Here is a 22,799-nt window from a genome sequence, read left to right as displayed (position 1 = left end):
TGTGTCCCCTCCCAACTTCTTGTGCACCCCCAGCCCACTCGCTGGTGGGGTGGGGTGAGGAGCAGAAAAGGCCTTGACTCTGTGTGAGCACTGCTCAGCAGTAACGAAAACATCCCTGTGTTATCCACACTGTTTCCAGCACAAATCCAAAACATAGCCCCATACTAGCTACTGTGAAGAAAATCTATGAAGAAAAACTCTATCCCAGACAAAACGAGGACATCCAACCAGACAGTTTAGACTTATGCTCCAGTACCAAAGAGCATGGTATATCCTTCTGCCTAAAACAGAGAAAAAATATGGATCCAAAGTCCCCTAGACTGTAGACTATTGATCTGACTCTTGGAAGCACATCTCCATCGTAAGGGGATACTAACCAGTTGTGCCGTGAATGTTCATTCAATGCATGTCTCCCATGGTATTGTGTAGACCTGAGGTCATCTCATGGTCCATTCATTCCAGGTCTATAGCATCATAGAAGCTGTGTAGATGACTGCTTTCTAATGTGTGTAGAAATGAGCTAAACATGACACCCGAATCAAACAGACAAGGCCAAGGTGGTGGGAGGGGAACAGGAATCAAATCCGGTTAAGTGTCCAGTTGGAAAGCAATTGGTGATGCATCCAAATCAATGCAATACCACCAAAGTCTTGCTTTTAAGCACAGGTCCTTTGCAGGCCCATCAAGCAGGAGCAGGACTGCTCCAATGGGAGTGCCCTGTGCTTGCCCAGGAGCAGGAGCAGGAGCAAAGCTCCTGCTGCCATGGTGTCCTCTGGACCACTGTCTCATTCAGACACTTTCTCCTGCCTTCTTATGTACATGTTTTTTACAGTTTTGCTAAAGAATCAAATATCTCTTTAGGAGACAAATGCACCAACCTGAAAACCAGTATTATGCCTTTAAAGTTGTTGGTATATCTTTGGCTTTTCAGATCATGGGATGAATCCTTCAGACAATCTCAGGCTCTGAGAAGTCAGCAGATCTGTTCATGTGATTTGGAAAACTGCGAGTTAAGACTGCTCTGCTCTGCCTGAAGTCATTGATAAATCAATAATGACTTTAACTGAAATGAGGTCAGTCCTGGGAAAAAGGAAAATACCTAACATCTTTTAAAAATGCACAACTGACAAAACAAGACGTTCTCCATAACTATGCAGATGAACCTGTATAATTTACTTGGGCCCTCTGCTGGTAGTCATCGTGGGGAGGATGTGGGTAAGGAATGTCAGTTATACATTAATATTCAAATAAATCCTTCCCCGGTTGTATTTCAAGGAGGTTCCCTCCTCCATAAGCTATAGAAGAGAGTCTTGCTATATACACTAGGGGGCAGAGGCCTTCTATGCATGGACATCTCCTTGGTAGCTGGATTAGCTGTCTGACATTGATACATCTGCAGTCTCAACTCGGTTACACTGTGTGATAATCCTTTGAGGGGATTTTTATTGTAATCAGATTCCTGCGAAATACAGTAGGTGCTCCTGTAGCTCTCTGTGGAGCATTTATCTGTGAAATGTCTCGTGTTGCAAAACTCCTGACGCTACCAGAGCAATTGTTTCGAAGCCACATTGTTTGCTGGATTCCACCACACTGTTCGGCACTCGGATTCAGCCCAGCTTGTCTCTGCAGGCACAGTTGTATCACGAACAGTGTTGCCATTGCCGGAGCTACAAGTGTAGCAGCAATGGCAAGAAATCCGAGAGAATGTAGGCGAAGATACATTTTTCACTCCCTTAAGGGGTAAGGGGAAAAGTGTCCTGTTTTGATTTTTGTTAAAAAAAGCACAAGGCTTAATCACTTTCTGTTTCTGAACTTCACTCCTGTACTCATGTTAAGCAGCAGTTTTCCGAAGAATCCATTGTCATATTTCTGCAAGCTTCTCTGCACAGAAGCACTTAGAATAGTTTATCGTACTCACTTTTTAAATAAGTTTGTTTTAAACCCCTTCTCCTTCAGCAGGAGTGGCCATTCCTAAAATAGCCTTTACTGGCATTTAGTTTATTTAACTTTGCTTTAACACCATTTAATCAAGCCTTAAATTAGATTTTGAACCAACTTAGTTAAACTGGTTCAAGCCAGTTTGATTTTCAGTTATGCAGTAACTGAAGAGTTTATTACATTTTAAGATAAATTAAATAAGGGAGTTCATACAGGGATTTTCTACTGATCAAACAAAGCAGTTTTAAGGCAAATCTACAGTTAAACCACTGTGACTTTTCCAAACCTTGAGGCTTTATTTTTCCTCTTGTACAATGAAACTGTAAGTAAGTTGAAGAAAAAACCAAAAGATTTCTTTTATGTATCAGGGAGGTTCAAGCATAGATTTCAGATTAAGGAAATAACAGTAACTAGTACCTCCTCATCTTCTTCTTTATAACTTCTCTACTCTCTTCCCTATCTGACAAACATCAATTGCTTCAAGAAGAACTTAAGAAGTTAATTATTTTTAAATTCTGCAAGGTCTAGCACTTTGCTAATGAATCATACTCCTCACCTGTAATTTTTCATAAGCACAGTTAAGCTCGCCTTTTTCCATTCCATTGCCATATTTCACCCAAATCACCTCGGCGTTCCCATACATCTCACAGATGTTTTCATACAACAGTAGTATGTGTTTCCAACACAGCAAAATTTTGCAGGCATTATGGGTGACACTCATCCTTAGTCAAAAACGGTCTTCATGAAACACAGTCATACTGCAACTCTCACGGATGGGCCAGAGTTGACTGTTCGTGGTAGATAAGCTCTATCCATTTAAGCCTGTCTGTATTTGTCTCCCAAAGCCCAGGTAGAGCCTGGAGATCATTTCAGCCAGGGCTGGGTTGAAGTACAGCTGCTATTTAACAGCTCACATAACAATATACAATAGCCAAGGAGAGAGAAATAAAAGAGAACAGCACATAGATCTGACATTGTCAAGGTGAAGTTAGCCTCGCAGAAAGTCATTACCACACAGAGAATTATGGAGGAGAGGACATTGCAAATAAATAGAAATCACAGACATTCATTTGAATACAAGCTACAGGTTTTCCAAAATGTCTGTGGTATCTGTGGAGGTGTATTTGGTTTTTCCTAAATCCACATGAGGAACTGGATATTTGCACAAATAGAAACAGTGTGGTCCTAATATAAGGAGGAGGGGAAAATAGCAAAAACAACAATGCACTGTGACAGAGCCCATGTGAGCACCTGAGCAAAGGGAGGTGTTGCACCAGAATTTGCATCAGTGCTCAGTGATGCAGTCTGAATTCCCTGACACTGGCCATCTGCAAAGCAGCCCTGCGAAAATCTAGACCTGGGACAGCCAATCTGCTTGGTTTCTGCTTGGCTCAGTCAGGAACTTTTCCATGCTTGAAATCCTTGGTAAAAGAATACCACTGCCCTGTGGACACATTTCCTGACAGTCACCAAGCAGTTCAATTCCAGCATCTGTGCTGTCACTGAAGGCAGCATAAAACTCAGCAAGACAGAGGGTGGGTGTAGTGCTGTCAGAAGAGCTGCAATACCCATATCCAAAAGAAAAATTTACAGTTCTTCATGACATGTAGGGAAGATGCAGTTTCCTCATCTTCCCTATCAAGTCAGATGAGTTTACTCATACAAATGTCAGGAAAAAGCAAATGCAACTCCACAGATACCTCCATGTTATTTGTGGATGACTTACAGCTTGTATTCAAATGCGAATACAAAAGCTGTGGTAAGTAATGTCAAAATCAGATATATTGTTTAAAAAGAAGAAAGATGCCTTCCCTGTAATTTAGAAAAGGAAACAGTAGTGGTGGTGACTTTCTGTATGAGCAAGAGTAGCATGTAAGAGACCAACATTTCCCATGTACTCATTTCAAATGCTGCATTTGAGACACTTTGTGCCTCATTTTTATACATGCTGAGCAGACAATATTCCACACTTCATTAAAGTCATGAGGTTCATGAAAGTCATGGCTCAGTCCAGACTGGGTTCCTTTTAGACATGCAGAAATAGAGACACCAAAAATCACTGGCCAGTTTTGAAAATGTTGGTCTTTACCTCTCTGTCGTGGTTTAGCCCCAGTCGGCAACCAAGCACCACACAGCCGCTCACTTACCCTCTCCCCTGCCCCCCAGGGGGATGGGGGAGAGAATCTGAAGAGCAAAAGTAAGAAAACTCGTGGGTTGAGATAAGAACAGTTTAATAACTGAAATAAGATATAATAATAATGATAATAGTAATAGTAATAGTAATGAAAAAGAAAACAACGAGAGAGAGAGAGAGGAAAAAAACCCAAGAAAACCAAGTGATACAACCACTCACCACCTGCTGACTGACACCCACCCAGTCCCCGAGCAGCGATGGCTGCCCCCCAGCCAACTCCCCCCAGTTTATTTACTGACCATGATGTCATGGTATGGAATAGCCCTTTGGCCAGTTTGGATCAACTGTCTTGGCTGTGCCCCCTCCCAGCTTTTTGTGCACCTGGCAGAGCATGGGAAGCTGAAAAGTCCTTGACCAGTGTAAGCACTGCTTAGCAACAACTAAAACATCAGTGTGTTATCAACATTATCCTCATACTAAATCCAAACCACAGCACTATACCAGCTACTAGAAAGAAAATTAACCCTATCCCAGCTGAAACCAGGACAATCTCCCTGCCTTAGTTTTCCCATCTGCATGGAAAAATGATCATTACCCTGAGTGAGAAGTGCCTTGAGGCACCCCCTCCAGGGAGGGGGTAGCAAAGTGCTGTGTCGTTAATGAAGATGAGCAGTGCCCACTGTACTGCACACAATGCCAACACTTAGATCATTTCTCACCCACCTCTGCTTTCCTCCCTAGTCTGCATTTCTGTCTCCTGTGTCTTTCTCAGAGCTTTTCACAGTCCTGTTTATTTCAACATTTATACAGGAGGTTCTGTAACAACATCAGATTCATTTCATTCTTCCACCCAGTGCAGCTATCTTAAATCATTTCACCTCTTAAAGTAATTTCTTGTCTCAGAAGGCCAGTGTGACACTTTTTATAAGCTCAACACCTACTCTGCTTATTTAGGGAAGATTCCTTGTGAATGCTGAATGAAGTCTAGCCTTCAGATTCCGACCTGTAGTTAAAACAGTCAATGCTACAGCAAATGCACTCAGCAGGTGATGGCAGATGAGTTTTCCTAGACCTTCAAAAGATGAACTTGTTCCCACTGTAGACGTTATATCTGAACACAGAACCTCTGTTGAATCTAATCTCCGTGCTGAACTAATGTGTCTAATGGTCTCTGAATAGCTACCTTGTGCACACCAGGGGAATAAGGAATCTAGCTCTCCTGATAGTGAGGAAAGCCTTTAACCACTAGAACCAGAGTAGTTTTGCTGCAGAAAGGAACTGGGAGATCTGAGCAGCAAGGAGAGAAGAGCTTGGGGCTTGGGCACTGATTTAGGATACTGGTAGTCCAGGCTGGCTTCCCAGTTCCTGCACAAACTTCCTAAATGTTCATACAAGACAGAGATAGGAGCCTTTCCAAGGCCTGATTTGTTCCTTAGAGAGTAAACTCTTGGACCGAGAGACTCTTGCTTATTATATATACGGGTTTTTCACTTATGTCAACAAGGTTCTGACCCCTAAGGTCAATTGAATAGATTTTCAGTTTGGTGTCTGAGCCAAATAAATCAGAGTTGGGCTGAAATCAGTTTGAAATGATCCATAGTAGAGATACCTGAGTTTTATTTGCATTCACAAGAAAAACTGTAAAATGTTGCTCTGAGTTGTGGAACATACTTTATTCAACCCAAAATGAAATCTTTCCTTCTTAAAATACTTATCGTGAAAAAAAGTTAAATAGCAAGCTAACATTATAAAATTGCTGATGGTAGTGGCCACCTCTTCTGCAAACACAAGCACTCATGTTGGCAGTGTAAAACCCAAATCTGAGTATCTTCTCCATCTGAGAGGATCTGACCCACATCTCCCATTTCTCACAGAAGCGTCTTCTCAAAGCTGTTCTACATGCACCAGATTTAGTCAAAGGGAGGAACCTTGCCTGATGTTTTCTCTTGCGCTTTGATCTTGTTGTAAAGCCAATACATTTCTGACATGCTGAAATAGTTCCTTTCGATGTTAACAACATTAATGTAAAATTTTTGGCTCAGCCAAACTATACTGCAAAGTTGATGGATGATTAATGATTCTAAGCATGTGCTGAAAGAGGCCAGTTGTCAGCAACTCTTATTGGTTTATTTGAACTATCCGATGGACTCCTACAAATAGGCTATAATCTTCTAATGGAATCTATAAGAGAGTGGAAAAAGCATACAAATGGTACTAGCCTCCTGGGAACTTTTCTAGAAGGACTTCTCCTTTCTTTATTATAAAGAAATACAAAACAAAATTTATGTACCAAATACTTTGATCTAAATTGTAGCTTATAGTGTTGGGAGGCTTTTTGCTGTAAAATATTTCTTGTGAAGTCTGAAACAAGCATAAGTTGACTCATGGAAGAAAAATTGAATCATAAAGAATAGCTACTTGAACATACACAGCAATGAACCCAAACACCTCCATTAGTGTCTGCAAATTGTAAAATTGACTCTAAACACCATGTAAGCTGACCAATCCCCACCAAAGGAGAAAGAATAGCTAAAAAAAAGAAAGAAAGAACAGCAGATGGGACAAAGAATGGATAATCCAAAAACCTTTAACTCTGCCTCCTTCAAAACCAAGACTTTTTTGGAGGTCTGCAGTCCAATTTGTGCCAGAATTCCTGACAAAACACATCAGACTTCTGAATAGTGATCGTATTGCAAGATGGAGCTCTAAACAAATACCTACATGGTTGCATTGCCCATCTCATCCCAGAAAGTAATGCATCTTTCTTCATCTTTTTGTAATGTTCTTCTGTGCTTCTACCTCTCCTTGTCATCCTAACTCAGGGTCCATCCTGCCAGATGCTGAGCTCACTGTGGTGCTCATGCTGCCGAGTGCTGAGGGCCTTTGAAGGCATTGGAGGCCTGATGCATCTTGCATGAGGCTCGTTCACTGGAGTTTTGTCACAGGGTCTCTGTTTTCCTTGGTTTCCAAAGGTTTCCTGATGGTCAGCAATGTTATATGGTGATAAACCATAATGTGAGCTGTTCTTCAAAAGGAGAGAGAGAAAGAGGAGGGAGGGAAGCAGTGAGGAAGGAAGGAAGGAAGGAAGGAAGGGAGGGAGGGAGGGGAGGGAGGAAAGGAAGGAAGGAAGGAAGGAAAGAAGGGGGGAGGGAGGGAGAGAGGGAGGAAGGGAGGAAGGAAGGAAGGGAGGGAGGGAGGGAGGGAGGAAAGGAAGGGAGGAAGGAAGGAAGGGGGGAGGGAGGGAGAGAGGGAGGAAGGAAGGAAGGAAGGGAGGGAGGAAGGAAGAGAGGGGAGGGAGGGAAGAAAGGAAAAGGGAGTTGCTTGTTGACAGTATTCATTCCTGTGAATCCCAGGGTCACCGATCGATGCCAGTGCTGAGCATCCAGTCATCACTGAGTGCTGGGCTCTACTGTGTCATTTCCAGTGTGCTGTAAAAGCATATCCACTCATGATGGAGACAGAAAGGACAGTGTGTGACTCCTGTAGGACAGGTGTGCAACTTTGCCAGCTGCAATGCTGTCATTATGCCTAGATGTAATGTGGGATGGGCAGGAGAACCCCAAGTCTGCTCCCTGCAGCCCCTGCAGCCCCTGTCCCTTAGTATGACCTGAGGGGAGGAAGGGACATTAACTCACCAAGGCCTATAAATCATTGGTTTTGTCTGTGTGGCCCTTGGTGCTGGTGCAACTACCAGATTAGCCACGCTCTGCCCTTTTGCTGGGTTTTGCTGAGCGCACCACTAGTGCTTGGGGCCTTTGTCTTCCCTGGGCTGGAGCAAACCAGTTAACCTCCCTGCAGGCAACCCCCTGGGGTGTAGAGACAGTAACTGTGAGGCTGTAGAGACAGGACAAGACAACTGGAAAAGATTTATTATTGAGAACACAAACACTTTTTTATTATTATTAATTTCTATCGTAATCTATTTTTAGCTCTGTGACACTCTATTTGCTTGATACCGAGCATCTGTGCTGTCCCTAGTGTTGGAGTCTGACCCCGTTACCTGCAGCTGCACTGTTTGGATGGCAGGTGGAAGTAGGGCAATGAGGGTATGCTGGAGCTTGGCTGGGAGGTGGCCTTGGCATAGCAACAGCAGCAGCTGCTGCCAGCATGGACATTGAAAGCCACGGGTCCCCGAAGGGAAGCAGGCTAGCCCAGGGAGCCTGCATAGCTGCTGAATATGGATGCCCAAATGGAAAGGCAGGAAGCCCCAGCCCTGGTGTAAAAGGACTGTTTGGTACGGGAGGAAGAATGGGGTGTGGTGAAATATCAGATGGAGCAGAAGCTGCATCCTGGACACCAACCAGGGTGTGGCTGCAGACTTGCCATGATAGGGATGTACGGGCACTTCTAATCTGTGTTGTTGCTTCAGCATGTGGCTCAGTAGGTGTGGAGGTGCTGGGTGCAGATCTCTGGGTGTCCTCCTGTGGAGCTGATGCAAAGGGATCGTTCTCCTCCGCAGAAGCAGTTCCTACCACAGGCTGAATGTCTGGGCTTCTTCTCAGGCGGCCTTCCTTCACATCTGGGTCCAGTGAGAATGCAGCTGGTGCTGTGTTTTTTACACCAGCACTTTGCTTACAGGTTCATAGCAGGTGGGAATAATCTTTCCTGAAATAGGGTTTATAATAGAAGAATAACTAAAAAATGCAAAGGAGAGGAGTTAGTTGCCACCATTTCCAGACTGAGAAAGACAAAGCTACGATAACTAAGCATTTGATTCAAAAAAGACAAAGATGGATATTAAAAAGGCCTCTTAGGGGCATTTTAAACCTAAAGTTGAGGCTGAATAAAATGTTACAATACAGTTCTGTTAAGTCATAACCCCCCTTGTGTTTTTGTCATATGGGAGCAGAGAAGTGTAGAATTTTCCAAAGCATAAAAATGGATGTAGAAATGCAAGTATCGGTGGTTTTCAGCCACTTCAATGTGGAATTAATGTATAAGGAATAATATGATGCTGACATGTATCTTGTCAGCATTCAGCAGATGCCTGAATTAAAGGATTAAAGAAAATTTAGCAGATTAAAGCAGCAGATTAAAGCAAATTTACATTTTTGATATGGCAAGATACAGAGCAAGTACAAAAAAAGCACAATATGATGAGACTATCTTTCCGTTTCCTGGGCTCAAAGTAACTGGAAATAACCAAAACCTATTTTTTCAGCATTTTTGCTCCTCAGAAATACTGTGTCAAGAATTGCTGAGAACAACTGGAGAGACAAAATCAGGACATTCACTACCATCCTCGTCTCCTACCTTGTAAAGGCTTACTGTATATGAACGTAAATCTATCCCATCAGAATATCCTGAGAATTATTTCACGTGCAGAGGGACTGACATACCTTGTCAAAAGCAGAACCTGCTGCTGCTAGTGCTTGAAGTTCATCAGGTGAGGCAGGTACTGGAGATCCCCTTCCATTTTGCTGAATCCATGAAGTTTAAGCTGATAAATGAACGTTTTCACGGACTCAGTTTCAAAAATTTGCAGAGGTCCTCTCCTTCCCAGCACTTCCTTTTTGAAGAATCTTTCAGCAACCATTACACAGTTTGCAGCATCGCCCCACCAAATTGACTGAAACCAATTGCTTCCAACAATCTTCCAGAGTTTCTTCAGGAAGAATTAGGATCAAAAGCTTTGCCAGAGCTCTCCTCCAAAAAATTAGCACCTACGCTCATGGCCCGGAGTTCATCAGGCAAAACTCGATCAGCTTTTTCTTCTAGTAGAGGTGCAAAGGGAGCATCACCAGCAGCTCTTCTATCATGTACTGGAGGGACAGGAGAAGTTGAGAATGCCGACTCAACTGTCTCATCTGGAACTGAAACCCAAGATGTTTCTGATGAAGAAGGCTCCATTTTCAATTTTTTTTCTTGGTTTGACTAAGATTCTCAAGCTGTAGCTGTTTACCTGACCAGCCAGGCTTTGTCCTGCTAGACAAGATGCAAGATGAAGAGCCGTGGTGCCAGCTGCCTGGGGAGCCGAACTGAAAGTTCTCAAACATCACCACAACACCTGTGGTGTGTCACAGTCACATCACAGCATGGCCTCCATCTCCTGGCAAAATGAAGCAAGGGCAGAAGAAGTTGCTAAATAGCAGTGGTTGCTTTTCATTTATAGAGCTGCAGATGTTTTGAGCCAAGGGTCAGGAAGTAAATAAAACTATTTGCATTTCAAAGATCTGAAAGGCCAGTACTGCATCCAGTTGCCTTTGGGAGTTGGTCCCCCAGGAAGAAATGGGAAGGCTGCAGTGTTAGGAGTAGCAATGCCCCAAACCTGAAGTTTTTCAGTTGGGCACCTTTCACCCATGCAGAAATGTCTGTACCCTCTTTGTTCTTATGGTGAAGCTCCCGCTTCACCGCCTGGGCAAAGAGTTTTGATCAGCAGGGCTGGGGCTGCAGCCGTTGCCCGACTGCTGGGCTTGTGGGCCTGCTCCTCCTCTAGGCATGGTAATCCCCTTCTCCATGCGGCGCCCTGACTAGCTCCCTTCTGGCCTCCTTTATTTACCTGTGGGTTCTCCAGGTGAGCAGCGCTGCTAAAAGAAAACAGAAATCTGTTCCCAGTGCCTCCCCATTTCTTCTGTAGAAGAACCCACGCTCTGTGGTTTCAGTAGCACTGCTTCTGTAATGGGCTGTCCATGTACTGAGGTGATGCTCTCAGCTTTCAGCAGTGTCTCAGTTGCTGCTCCATAGGATAAACTGTAAGTAAAAGGCTACCTAAGTATGTTTTGCAAATGAAATAAACAGGAGCTATGTATCCCAGCCCTATCTTGGGTCGGCTTCCTATGCTTTTATTTGATATTTAGCCTTCAGAAACCAAACCAGCAAAACCAATGATGCTCTATTGAGCTTTTTTGAGCTCTATTGAGCTCTATTGAGCAGTCTCTGCAGGACTGCATGTTTTCTAGTAAAGGAAAGATTTGATTGAGCACCTGTAGGAGTCAGTGATTCTCTTCCCTTCAGCATTTGGATCCAGCCCTGGGAGTTTTATGAAACACTGGCAGAAGTGTGAGGACAATAAGCATGAGTCCAAGAAGCACTGGAATAGTACAGGTGAAGCTAATAAAATCTGGGAGTTTGGGCAGAGTGAGAAGGGTCTCCTCGAGCTGCCTGAGCACCACTGAAGGTGGACTTTGCTATTCACCTGCAGGGAGAGGATACGATGGAAAACATGGGCTGTCCGTGAGGGCTAAGAAACTGTGGCTGGGCCAAGCCGAGCAGAGACAGCTGCACATAAGCTTGTAACAGCTACTACAAGAGCTAATACAACTGTGTCGAAAGAACAGCTACTGGCAGAAACTAGTACAAGTAACATGCCTAAAGTCCATCACGCAAACGTAACCATATGAAAACAGGAATGAGGAAAAAGTCTTTAGCTATTGTTAGCTATTTCGCTCCATCCCTCTCTAAACACAGAGCCGAGGCTGTCAGTGCAGTCCCAAGACCCAAGGGTGGTTCTCTCTGCTACTGCTTCCCTGCATTGCCTTGGGCATCACACTGTCGCTGCTGTTGCCCTCCGTTTTCTGACTTGTGCTGTGGAAAGGACTGGCCTCACCACTGGCAAATGCTCGGAGCTCTTCCACTTGTAGCTGCAGAGAGTTACATATTCATTCATCCTGTTTATATCACATCAGCTTGTTAAAAAGAAAGGCTGTCCATATGCTTACCTTAAATGTGGATGGAAAAAATATATCTACCCAGTGGAAACTTATTTGAGTTCAGTAGATTACTCAGTACCTTGTATGTAAATCCTTGCTTTCAATTTTTGAATAGTACGAGTGAAAATAGGAAATGTGGAAAAAAGTACTTCCTTGGAGACAGTGCTTGAAGGGATTTTGAACTGAATTCTGAAAGAGAGAACTTGATCAGTGCCTGTCCCAGAGACAGCTGAATTTCTAATTTAGGTGTACTGTATAAGACCTGGTCCATAGCCCATTCGAATCGGTAGGTATTTTTCTTTGGATGTAACTGGGTAACATATGCAGACTATAATTTGTGTTTCCGGCTACAGTTGTTAGCCTTTTGGGGATTTTTCATGGATTATCTAAATGCCAGAGGAAAAACCAAAATGTATTTCAAGTGTGATGTAATCCACTTTAGGGAGTCTTCCCAGGGACTGATCTGGTTTATTATTCTCAAATTATTATGATTATTTCAAATGTAACCAAAATTAATTAAAAGCTTTCAAACCGTGCTGATACTCAGAATTGCTGCAATAATTTTGCATTTACTCATGAAAAAGCTTCCATAATTGTAAATGCTTAAGCGTATTAACAGAAAATATTTGACTGTAATCTCATCCTTCTGTAATGATTTGGAAAATTGAGTGCTGTTAATAGCTATTCCAAATCCATTTGCCTGCAATACAGCTAATGTCTCAATTAAACAAAATCAACCAAAACTCGTCAACATTTATGCTCACAATGTGTTATATACACTTTGAAATGTTTGAAACTTAAAATGGAAAATAAACCATAAGAGTTATTCCAAAACCAACCCATCAAGACTGCCTTCTCAAAGACAGCATTTATCATTGAGAACAGGTTAGACCAGATGTGGGCTTTTTAAACTGATATGTTGTTGGAGACAGAACTTGACAAAAAAACATAGTTTCTGGAGAATGCAAGGCCCCACCTTCCCCTTTTACAACTTACTGTACCAGGCAAATGCCTCCAATTCACCCCAAATGTGAGAAAAAAAACCTCTGAGAATCATTTAAGCATTAAGAATGGGAGAGCATAGTTTTGAGAAAGAAAAAGATGAGAGTTATGAATCAGGTTTTCAACAGAAAATGAAGTGCAGTGCTGGCTTCAGCCATTACCCATTTCTGGTTAACATGGGAGACATCATCTGTTAACAACCGCCAAGCAAATTTCATCAACAGTAGTGTCCTGCACCGTTTCTGCAAAGATCGTCATCCTTCTTTTTCCAATGTGGCCAAAAGCTGAGACACATTTTGTTTCCATGTAAATGCAATTGGAATGCTTGTTCATATTGACAGCTTGCATTTGAGGGACTCTAACCTACTTCCATCCACCTTTCGTCTGAAATGAAAATCTGTTTGTCCGATCATCTTGGACACTGAGGCTGCCCCAGCACTACCTTTCCTCTGAGGGAAAAGGAATGAACCCTTGGTTTGCCAGGGCTGTAAGGACTCCCCTGGTCCTTGCAGTATGTTTTTCTTGGATACACTGCAACTGTAGGTGCTACTCAGAGTCTTACCATGGAAACTAATTTTTCCATCAGAGAGCAAGCAAGCTGGGGACTATGGGAAAACAGAGGCAAGGAGTGTTACATTTCTGTGCAGAGACTCAGCTGGCCACCAGCCAGCAAAGCCATCACTGCAGTTGTTTAGTTAAAAAAAAAAAAAAAGAGAAAAAGAGAAATGTAATATTTGATGACAATCTTATGTCAGAGTCCATGACATCACCTGCTTCCAGCTGCTGAGTAATCGTGAAAGAAATTAATTTGGACATGGAAGAGTGTGAATCTAACTACTGGGACAAATAACTGCATTCAGAAAGGAAGTAGGAGGGAAGAATTTATCAAGTGTTTGGTCAAATTAAATAATTTAGTTTAGAACAGCCCAAACCCCCAATTCTCTCTGTCCCTGTCAGATTCATTACTAAATCCTCACAGCCTGATTGCACTCCTGTATAATTCAGTCTTTTGGCTTCCACGGAATTACTACAGGTTTCCCCATGAGCAGAACTGGCCATCAGCTTAATGGAGAGGAGGTGAGAAGATGGTGTGGAAGGAAAATAAAACCACTGACAAATTAGGAGTTTCAGTGATGCTGAGCAGTGAAAGAGTCCCTGGCGTGGGTCTCAAGAACTTTGGGGAGGCTCCCTAGGGCACTTACCACTTCCAGTAACATGGGCGTTTTGACGCTCTCATTCTCCTTATCTCAACTTTCAGAAGTATTCCTAAGAGTTCACAAGACCTATGTATACTCGTCACTTCCCATGCAGGTCGATTTCCCTGGGAAAGGAAAGAGGATGGGAATGCGACAGTGCAGGTACTTCAGGGCTTTCGAGTCAGGGGTTGGGAAGCGTAAGATGCTGCTTAAAAAACTGCAGGTGAGTTCACTGTTTAGACAGTAAACCTGATGGATGGCATTTTGTTAGTGGTTAGAGTTCATCTCCTAGTCTCCAGTGGTCTCAAGTGTGCAAGGGAAACCCTGCTGCAGCAAAATGGAAGCTGATCTGTAGAAGACTAGAGTTTCACCTATTATTCTTCCAGTGTCTCTGGAGACACTGGGGATCTCTGGAGACTGGAAGTCCCTTCCAGTGTCTCTCCAGCAACTATAATGGGATGACATCTGGGGAGAACTGGGCCCAGCTTGCTGACCAGGACAGCTCTGATGAACTCCATTCTTTGGTTCATCACTGATGCACCACTTTCTTGATTGCTAAGGCAGCCTCCAACAGTCTTTCTTGGAAGTTTCAAGTCTGGGTATGCTCATGTGATGTTCCCTACAAAAACAGGGCCGGGCCTAACTCACCAGCCTCACATAGGGTCTGTTCCTGCAAAGAATCCAAATTTCCATTTGTCTGACTTCAAAGTCTGTTCCACCAACTGTAATAAATCTCAGCCTGCTCCATTCTTCCTCCACATCTCTTTCTGAAACAATAAAAATGGTAGATGATCCCTGATGACCGCTGTTGCTGATGACGCAAATGGCACCTCACGTACTGGATCCTGTAGGTCTTGTTCAGCCCCATCCATCACCTTCACAGGGAAGAAGAGATGTTAAGCAAACTATCTCTTAATGGTAGATAGGGCTGTAAAAAAGAAAAATATTTCATTGTTTCAACATTTTGTTCCTTTTAGGAAATGCCAGAAATGTAAAACAGAAGGAAACAAAGTGGTTGGGTTTTGGGTTTTTTTTGGTTTGTTTTGGTTTTTTTTTAATTACGTAAAATACACTTGCAATCCAGTCCAAAAATGACCCTGAGTAGAGTTAAAGAAATTTGGTTGTGTAGCTAAGGAATGAAGTGAGTATCCCTGCCAACAAATGATGGGTGTTTCCAGGATACTGTCTTTCCTATCAGAAAGGGTCATTCCAAGGCATTTCTCTGGCAGCTTTTATTAATCTCCCTCTCTCTGAGCCAGAAGAGAGGAAGATGTCAGGCGGCTGAGCTCTTGCACCATTCCCATTCTCCTATTCAGGACAAGGCTGTCCTCAGCCAGCGGGATGGAACGTAACGGAACTGGCAAACTTCAAACATTTTGTCAAAGGGAGACACTCTTGTAAAACTAATCCTTAGCACTCTGTCTGGGTGCCCTCTTCCTGCTCCTCGTAAAACAGCCCTGAAGAAAAACAGTTTCAGTCTGTTCTCAGTGGAGAGAAGACCACAACGGCTGCCAGCTTTTCCAGTGCCTTCAGCTGGGGGTGCAGGCTGTGTTCAGAAGGGGTGAAGAGGAAACATCTCTGCCAGCCTCAAGAAGTCACAGCAAAGCAGCCCACCTGGCACTGGGGCAGCAGAGCCTCACTAACTCTCCCGGTTCTCCCCCCTCCATGCTCTTTTTGCCCGGGCAGGTGTCTCTTCTCTGTCCCCCTCACCAGACAAGTCCTGCTCTTCTGAAACAGCAGAAGCCTGTGGGCAGAGTGGCAGGAGCATGGGTGCATAAAGCCACCCACCAGGGAGCGGCTGAGCCTCTTTGTAATGCCCCTCTGCCGCACCATCTCCTGCCAGCTCTGCCTGCCTCAGGCCAGCCTGAAGTCCTGCGTAACCTGGTCCTGAATGCTGCTGTCAGGGGTCATGGGAGAATCTGGTTCAGATAACAAGAGCTATAAGTCTCTGTAGGTGTATCCAGAAAGGAGGAGAGCAAAGGATGGAAAAGGATTGAAGAATGAGTGGGGACTAAACACAGGGATTCTGCTGAGGACCTGCAGGCCCCCCACCTCTCCTCTTCTGCCCTCACTTTTTCATCTCATTAAGTTACTTAGGCAATTAGGTGAATTCCCCTGGGAAGAAGAGAGCAGCCAGCTGGAACTCTGTGGTATCCGTCCCCATCCAGCAGTAAGCAGGGAGCAAATACCTAACATTCAGGAACCCATTAGAGCTGCAGTCTAGCTCATCAGCTCTCATTCAGCAAGCTTGGAAATGGATGGTTAATGTCTCCTCTCTGGGCCAGATCTTCACCTTCCCCAGCTGTAATGGCTTTTTAGGTATCTAATTTCAAGCAGCTGTTAGTACCCGCCAGACCATGAAATATCTTTCATCTTTTCCAAAGGAAAAGAAGAATGGGAAGCCCCTTCCTTGGAGCACAGAGAGTTGCGAAGAGTGGCAAACTTCATGGCGAGGTGAGGGACTGTCCCAGCTCTTGAAATCTGCCTTCTTACTCAGGCACCTAAATGTGGGTTTAAATGCTTCAATTTAGTTACACAGAGGTGAAAACTCCAGCCGTAGGAACTTGCCCAGGGTTAGAGAGCACATGGTAGCAGAGTGGGAAACGTCGATGATCTGAAACTCTGTAGTCTGCAGCGGTGGCTTAAAAATCCTTCTAGACATGTGCCCTCTCAGAGCTAAATAACTGCTGATTCAGGAGCAACCTGGAAACACCTGGGGGAGGAGGAAGGGCAGCACAAGAGGGAGCCTTGTCCTGGGTATACCAGCCAGAGCAGGTGTGAGCACAGCAAGGAAAACTATGCTGTGTTGCTGAAATTGCTGCTCAAATCCAGAACTGGGGATTTCAGAGAGCAGTTCAGAGAGCAGTTTGCAGCTCCAAGAGTGGATGTGTCCAGAGCAAGGGCAGGGGGCAGCAGGGAGACGAAGGCTCTGGCTAGTACTAGTTGGCGACGGAGAAGCTGCTCTTGGTACTATTAAAATGTACCCTTATTATGCCTAGGCATGCATGCATGTATGTATAGAAACTTGTGATAGGGCTGAAAATTTTCCTAGGTGGACATGCATGCTGTTCTTTCCATAAGGTCTTTACTTACCTCTAGTTGTTCAGAGGAAAAGCATGATCCAGTGTGTGGATCTCAATCTGGGAAAGATGTTCTTGCTTGAAACAATTTTATGTGCAAGGACTGGTGTTTTCCGGTAACTGCTACAATACAGCTGCTTTTCAGGGTCAGGGACTGCTGACCTCTGCAATTTGTTGCGTGGCAATGAACAGTGCTGCATACAGAAAATAGCACAGATAATACACTGTTGTCTGGCAACATCATTTAGGAATATTTTCATAACTCTATTGCTTTAGCTATTCAAAATTATGAAGAATCGACCTAGATCTGCCAGTTTATGAAACTGTGCTGCACTCATTCAAAGCTCAGCTTTTTTCCTTTCACAGACATAGGAACAGACAAAGGTAAACATCTGTCCATCATAGAAATATTATGGTAAATCCTTAAAATATATTATTATACCACAGGCAAAAATAGATTCTTGGAGAAAGCCAACACGCTTTATTTGAAATTAAATGCCCACAGCCCAGTATGGGCTTTAAAATTATTAATCATGTCCTCTTCAGTGCCCTCTCTCTTCCATTTTTTCAAAACACAGAGATCACTCATTGCAGAGTGGAAACTTGGACAGCATTTCTTGTGATTCCACATTCATCTCATCCCTAAAAGGTGCAGTGGAATCTCACAGCCCTGGAGGCTGAATATCCCCACCATATACTACCAAACCCAAACCAGTCTATGTGACACACTGCACACTTAAAAAATAGCTTGTCTTTTTCCTGCCGTGATCATAGCTATCTCAAACAGATGCAAAGCTGCCCAATTATGGTTATGTGGTCACAGTCTAGTAGAATAACTGTGACCCACGAATAGGAAAAACCTCTTCAGACAATGAAGCAGTATTTGAATTCTAATTGTTTTATCCCTTCAACCACAGACATAGGTACAACATTTAGTAGCCTCAGGGTCCAACAGGGAAGGATTTCCCTTTGTAATTTTATTTTTACTGAACCTCAGTAGAACTCAACAATACATATTTCATGTGCTACTAGTGCCTCTAGCTCAGTCTGTGCAAAAAAAGGAAACTTTAATGCTGAATCATGGGTTACTCCCCAAACATGCACATGTGTTTATATTCTTATTATCAGCAAATAGCAACCATGGGCCAACATGCCAATGTAAAGCCCTGCTGCAGCGCAGGGGACCACAGCCGTGGCACACACCAACTGCAGAGCTGGGCTCTTCTCTGGCACCAGGAAAAACCAGGAAGGGTAGCACTGAAACTGCTGGGCATATCCAGACATAAAACCAGTGGGCATTCACATCAGACCTTCACATCCTCATCCTGGGGAGCTAACTAGCTGAGGGAAAAATAAATGGCATATATGCATTGCATCAAGAGGAAATGTAACATCTTGTGCTTGTTCTGGGGTTCCTAAACTTTCTTGCCTATCGTGTGTGTGTATATATCCTTGTCAGAGTTATACATAATATTTTCCATACATACATTTTAATCCCTTGAGCTCTGCAACAGTTCTCCAAAGTCCTGCTACAAAACCTGGAGCCTGTGAGCCAAACTGATGTTCTTAGCCCAGCGCTAAAGCTCTGCATGTGTGTGCTGTGCGTGGATGTATAGGATGTATGCATCCCTTCCTCCAAGGACCCCAAGTGTATATGAAACTTCAGGCAGGTCACAGCCACAAATACCTAGGAGACACAGGACATCTTAGTTCGTACTGCCTGTTTCACAGGCGGGCAAAATAAGGCGGAGAGGCAATAAGCTACATTGCTAACACCTCACAGCGCGGCAGGGGCAGAGCCAGGAACAGACCGCCGAGATCTTTGGCTGGCTTTCTTGGCTGCACCGAGCTGTATGACTTGGTGCAGCACGGGGCGAGGTGCAGGCAGGAATGTGTGGAGGAGGCTCCCAGAGAACAAAACTGGTTCCTTTGTGCTCTAGGTGGACCTACGAGCTCAGGCAGACGTGGGTGCAGTACACAGACTGCCCGAAATTACACTGACTTGCTACAGGTGTCTCTGCAGAGCCCTGTGTTCTTGCTCCCTGAACAGGAGCTGGCACAAAAAATATTAACCAGTCACTACTTAATTCTGCTATTATATGTGTTCCTGTGGGATAGTGGGAGGGGAGCAAATGACCAGATAACCCAGCTCAGAGGTCACTGAGAGCTGAGAAAAACAGCGTCTTTCTGACCTGTTTTACCACTGAAGCAATGCAAAAGGGCTGGTGCAAGATAAATATCCAGAGCCCTTTTCTCAGGCCTCTGTTTGCCCTGCCAGCCCAGCCAGACCAGAAGTGTGCCATGCCTGTGACAGTCACCTGCCTGAACACAGACAATTCTCAGCACGTAATTCAGTGTTGTGTTTCCTCTTCAGTCTTCTGTGGTTCTTTTTCTTGTAAAATATTAGCCAGATTTATTCTCCGTCACACTGGCACAAACATAAAGTAAGTCTGCTGACTATGGACTTACTCTGTGTTGATCCATTTATTTCTGTATTCTACGTGACTGTAGGATTCAACTCACTGGTGAGGAAATGCCGTAAAATACTGACTTCCACTGCAAGGATGCAGACGGTCCTTCTGATGCTGAACTGGATGAACAGTGACAGTTTGGACAACTCATCCTTGAAACACAGTGAAGGCTGTCTTGTTCAACCAGTCCAAAACATGACAGAGAGCAGTAATTTAAAAAATCAATCTTAGAATAAAGGAAGAACGGGAGGAGGAGGGTACTTCAGGATCATAGTTGTTTTATGATTAAATTGTTATCATTTTTTCTGTTTTGTTTTTACAGTTGGATTGATACTAAGTAGACTGTGGTCCTTTCCGTCCTGTTCTAGCTTTATAATGCAGCCCACACCATATTAATTGAGTGCCTCCAAGGATTTAAGTGAATAGGATGACCAATATCTATCATGCAACTGTTGTCCCCTCTCCATGGAAGGAGGTATTTCTGCAGTACAGGACCTTGTTTTGGTAAGGTGTTTTGGGTATTTTTTGCTTGTTACTGTGGTCTGGATTGGGGAAAGGGTTCTTCTTCAAATCTGTACATGTCTCTCTGGGTTTTCCCTAAGGAATGCAGGCCAGGGGAAGGAATAAACCATGCACTTAGACTGGAAAGTGCTGAGACTTGCAACACATCTCAGTCTTGGGGAGTCTATTGCCAAGTCTCAGGCCCTCACAATGATGTGAGCATCATTGCGCCAGAGGCCAGGGTCACCATCTTCATCTTCATGCTCTGGCAACCTTTTAGATACTATCCCAGGGCTCAGCATGGCAAGCCTTGAGATGTGGACCAGGACCTCGACTCCAGAGGAAGAGGGTGTATAAAGGACAGTTCTGCCTGTGCTTGAGAGGATCACCAGCACCATACTGGTCTGACAGGGCTCCCCTAGCCCTGGAGCAGGCTTTAGCAACAGTCAAAGCAAAATGTTAGCTAGGGTCACAGCAGAGGCTGAAAGGAGTAAAGCAGCCTTGGATGTACTGTCCGCTTTTCCTATCCAGAATTTGCTTCCTGCGTGGCTGATCTCCCCTCCTGCCTGAACAGCCCTCTCATCTGGCTCCAGTGGGGTGCAGGCGCTCCTGCTGCAAAAGCCACTGCTCCCACCAGCAGCCAAACCTGCTCTTTCCCCCACACAGCATTCACACACGGCAGGGCCCACCCTGCTGCCCCTACAAACAGCCACCACCCTGCAGCACTCGGCAGCCCCGGACCCAGGGGCGCAGCAGCCGTAGCCCAGCTTGAGCCACACATGCTGCTGACGGGGCATAGCAAGCACATTTGGGACAACTATTTTTAAATAAGACATGATAATTAATGTGTCTCCCTTCAAGTATACAGAGGTGCTGGGAGGCCATTAACTTTGACAGCTGTGTATTTCTTTCCCCAAACATTTATAGCCAGTGTGTCAGCTGGAGATGTTACACAGTTAGGACAGCTCTATGCCCTTCTGTAAGTGTCTGTCCTCACTTTATTTCAGGACTAAATACATCCTGCAGTGGATATATGCCCTTCCTAAGTGGAAGATCATCTTCATTTTAATGGTCCTACTCTCTTGATTAAGGACAAGTTGCCCACGCAAAAGTTGGCCGGATCAGCTGTTTGCCCTAACCCAGCCTGCTTCAGTATCGTCAAGCACCGCAGTGATTTTCTTTGGAAACAGGAAGTCTACATTCAAATGAAGAACATGGCTTAAGCAGAAGCAAGATCTTTTAAGACCCAACATTGGACTTTTACTTGAAGAATGTACACTGAGATTGCAAGCGAGTCGGAGTGGGACCATCTTTTTGTTCTCTTTGTACAGCACCCAACGCAACAGTGCCAAAACCACGGAGAGGGCTCCTCGGCAGCATCAAGCAACTACAGCAGTGCTGGTGCCTGGAGACATCCGACTGTCTGTGAAAGAAACTTGTCTGCCTTCATGCCTCCATCCTTGTCCCTGGATTGGGCTAGCAACCTGTTTCAGTTTGTGCTTTCCATTTAGGCTAACCTCAGACGCTCGGTTTCCACTTGATTGGAAACAAGTGTGCTGAAAGCTGTCTGCTCTTTCTTCACTGTACAATGTGGACTGCTGCCTGGCTCCAATCTGGAAACAATTATTTCCCTTCTGTACCTACCCATTCTGAAAAGGGATTTATCCTTAGACTTTTTTTTCTTCTTTCCACTTCTATTAGCCACTTCCTTCATAAATAAAAGCTTGTTGTTGTATATAATGCCCATGGAACAGCTCTAGCTCTGGACGTCACATGTTTCTGTTACATGACAAAAATGCTGCCGTGTTTTAAGGCCGGGTCTCCCTTAGGGAGTTTTGTATCAGTAAACGTGCCATAGTGAATTCTCTGCTCCTTTGTCCTGTTCTGAGAGGATGAATATCTGATGGTGCTTGAATTTGTGTGACTTTAAGAAAGGGTTTTAAGCACCCGTTGTGGTTATGCTGGTGTAAATACTCTTAAACAACCCCAAAGAACAGTCAAAACATGCATGGATATGCAGTAGTGCTTGCAAGTACGTGCAGATGCCATTAGCACAGCGCAGTGCAGCTGTTTTAAAAAAAGAAGATACCTGTTTTTCTGCATGTGTTCCTGGATTTATTATTTCTTTCAGGAGTTCCTACTTTTTGATGTGTGTACACAGACATGAGGGCATGGGAGCAACGGATGACCAGAATCTGTAGATACTTGCAGACGGGGAAGCTCATGCCCATGAATAGTGCCATTATACTCAGTGGGGTCACTTTTCTGAGAAAGATCGATCACATACTCTATTTCATGAAAGACTAGTTCCTGACTGAGCACAGACACTGAGGAAACGGACTGGAGTGGAAAGAGTCTAAAGATCTCTTTTCCTGCACTGAATTCAAAATAGCATTTCTCTTACTGGAAAAACAAACATAAGCTCATTTTGGGTGTCTCTGTCTGTCTGCCTGTGGGATTGGCAATCCACACCTTCTGCAGATTCGGAGACCTCTCTGCCCCTGTTTACACTCTAGAGGTTATGCCTGAATTACAAAAAGCTGATCCGCTGTGACATCAATTTCCCTCTCTAGGGGAAATTCCTAGCTGTGAAATCCTAGCAGAGACAAATTGCCGTTCTCTTTTTTTTTCTTTTTTTCTTTTTTTTTCCCTTGGCCAGTCCAGACCAACCCCAAAACTGCCATCTGGGTTTGACCTTGACTACTACTTTGAGAGCAAATCGCAGAGCCTGCTCTCCTGAAGTGCTGACATACAGACAACTCTTTCCAATGAGTTATCTTGATACAGAAATCATGCTGTGTCACAGCCAAGAGCCTGCTGCCTCTGCC

The 22,799-nt window shown here is 44.2% G+C and overlaps 1 long non-coding RNA gene across 2 annotated transcripts in view; it reads left to right on the top strand.

The window, feature by feature from the left end:
- The window catches only part of LOC140649610 (uncharacterized), a 58,380-nt gene extending 36,571 nt beyond the window's left edge, over window positions 1-21,809 (top strand). Inside the window, exons 5-6 of one of the 2 annotated variants that reach the window (XR_012041678.1) lie at window positions 19,793-19,974; window positions 21,063-21,809. This is a non-coding gene — a long non-coding RNA (uncharacterized lncRNA). Of the gene's footprint in view, window positions 1-19,792; window positions 19,975-20,978 lie in introns of both variants that reach the window. The other variant, XR_012041677.1, reaches the window with a different exon arrangement.
- Window positions 21,810-22,799: the final 990 nt, after the last annotated feature.

Source organism: Ciconia boyciana, chromosome 3 (genome assembly GCF_034638445.1).
Source record: "Ciconia boyciana chromosome 3, ASM3463844v1, whole genome shotgun sequence".
Lineage (NCBI taxonomy): Eukaryota > Metazoa > Chordata > Aves > Ciconiiformes > Ciconiidae > Ciconia > Ciconia boyciana.
This window is presented reverse-complemented; position numbering and strand designations above follow the sequence as displayed.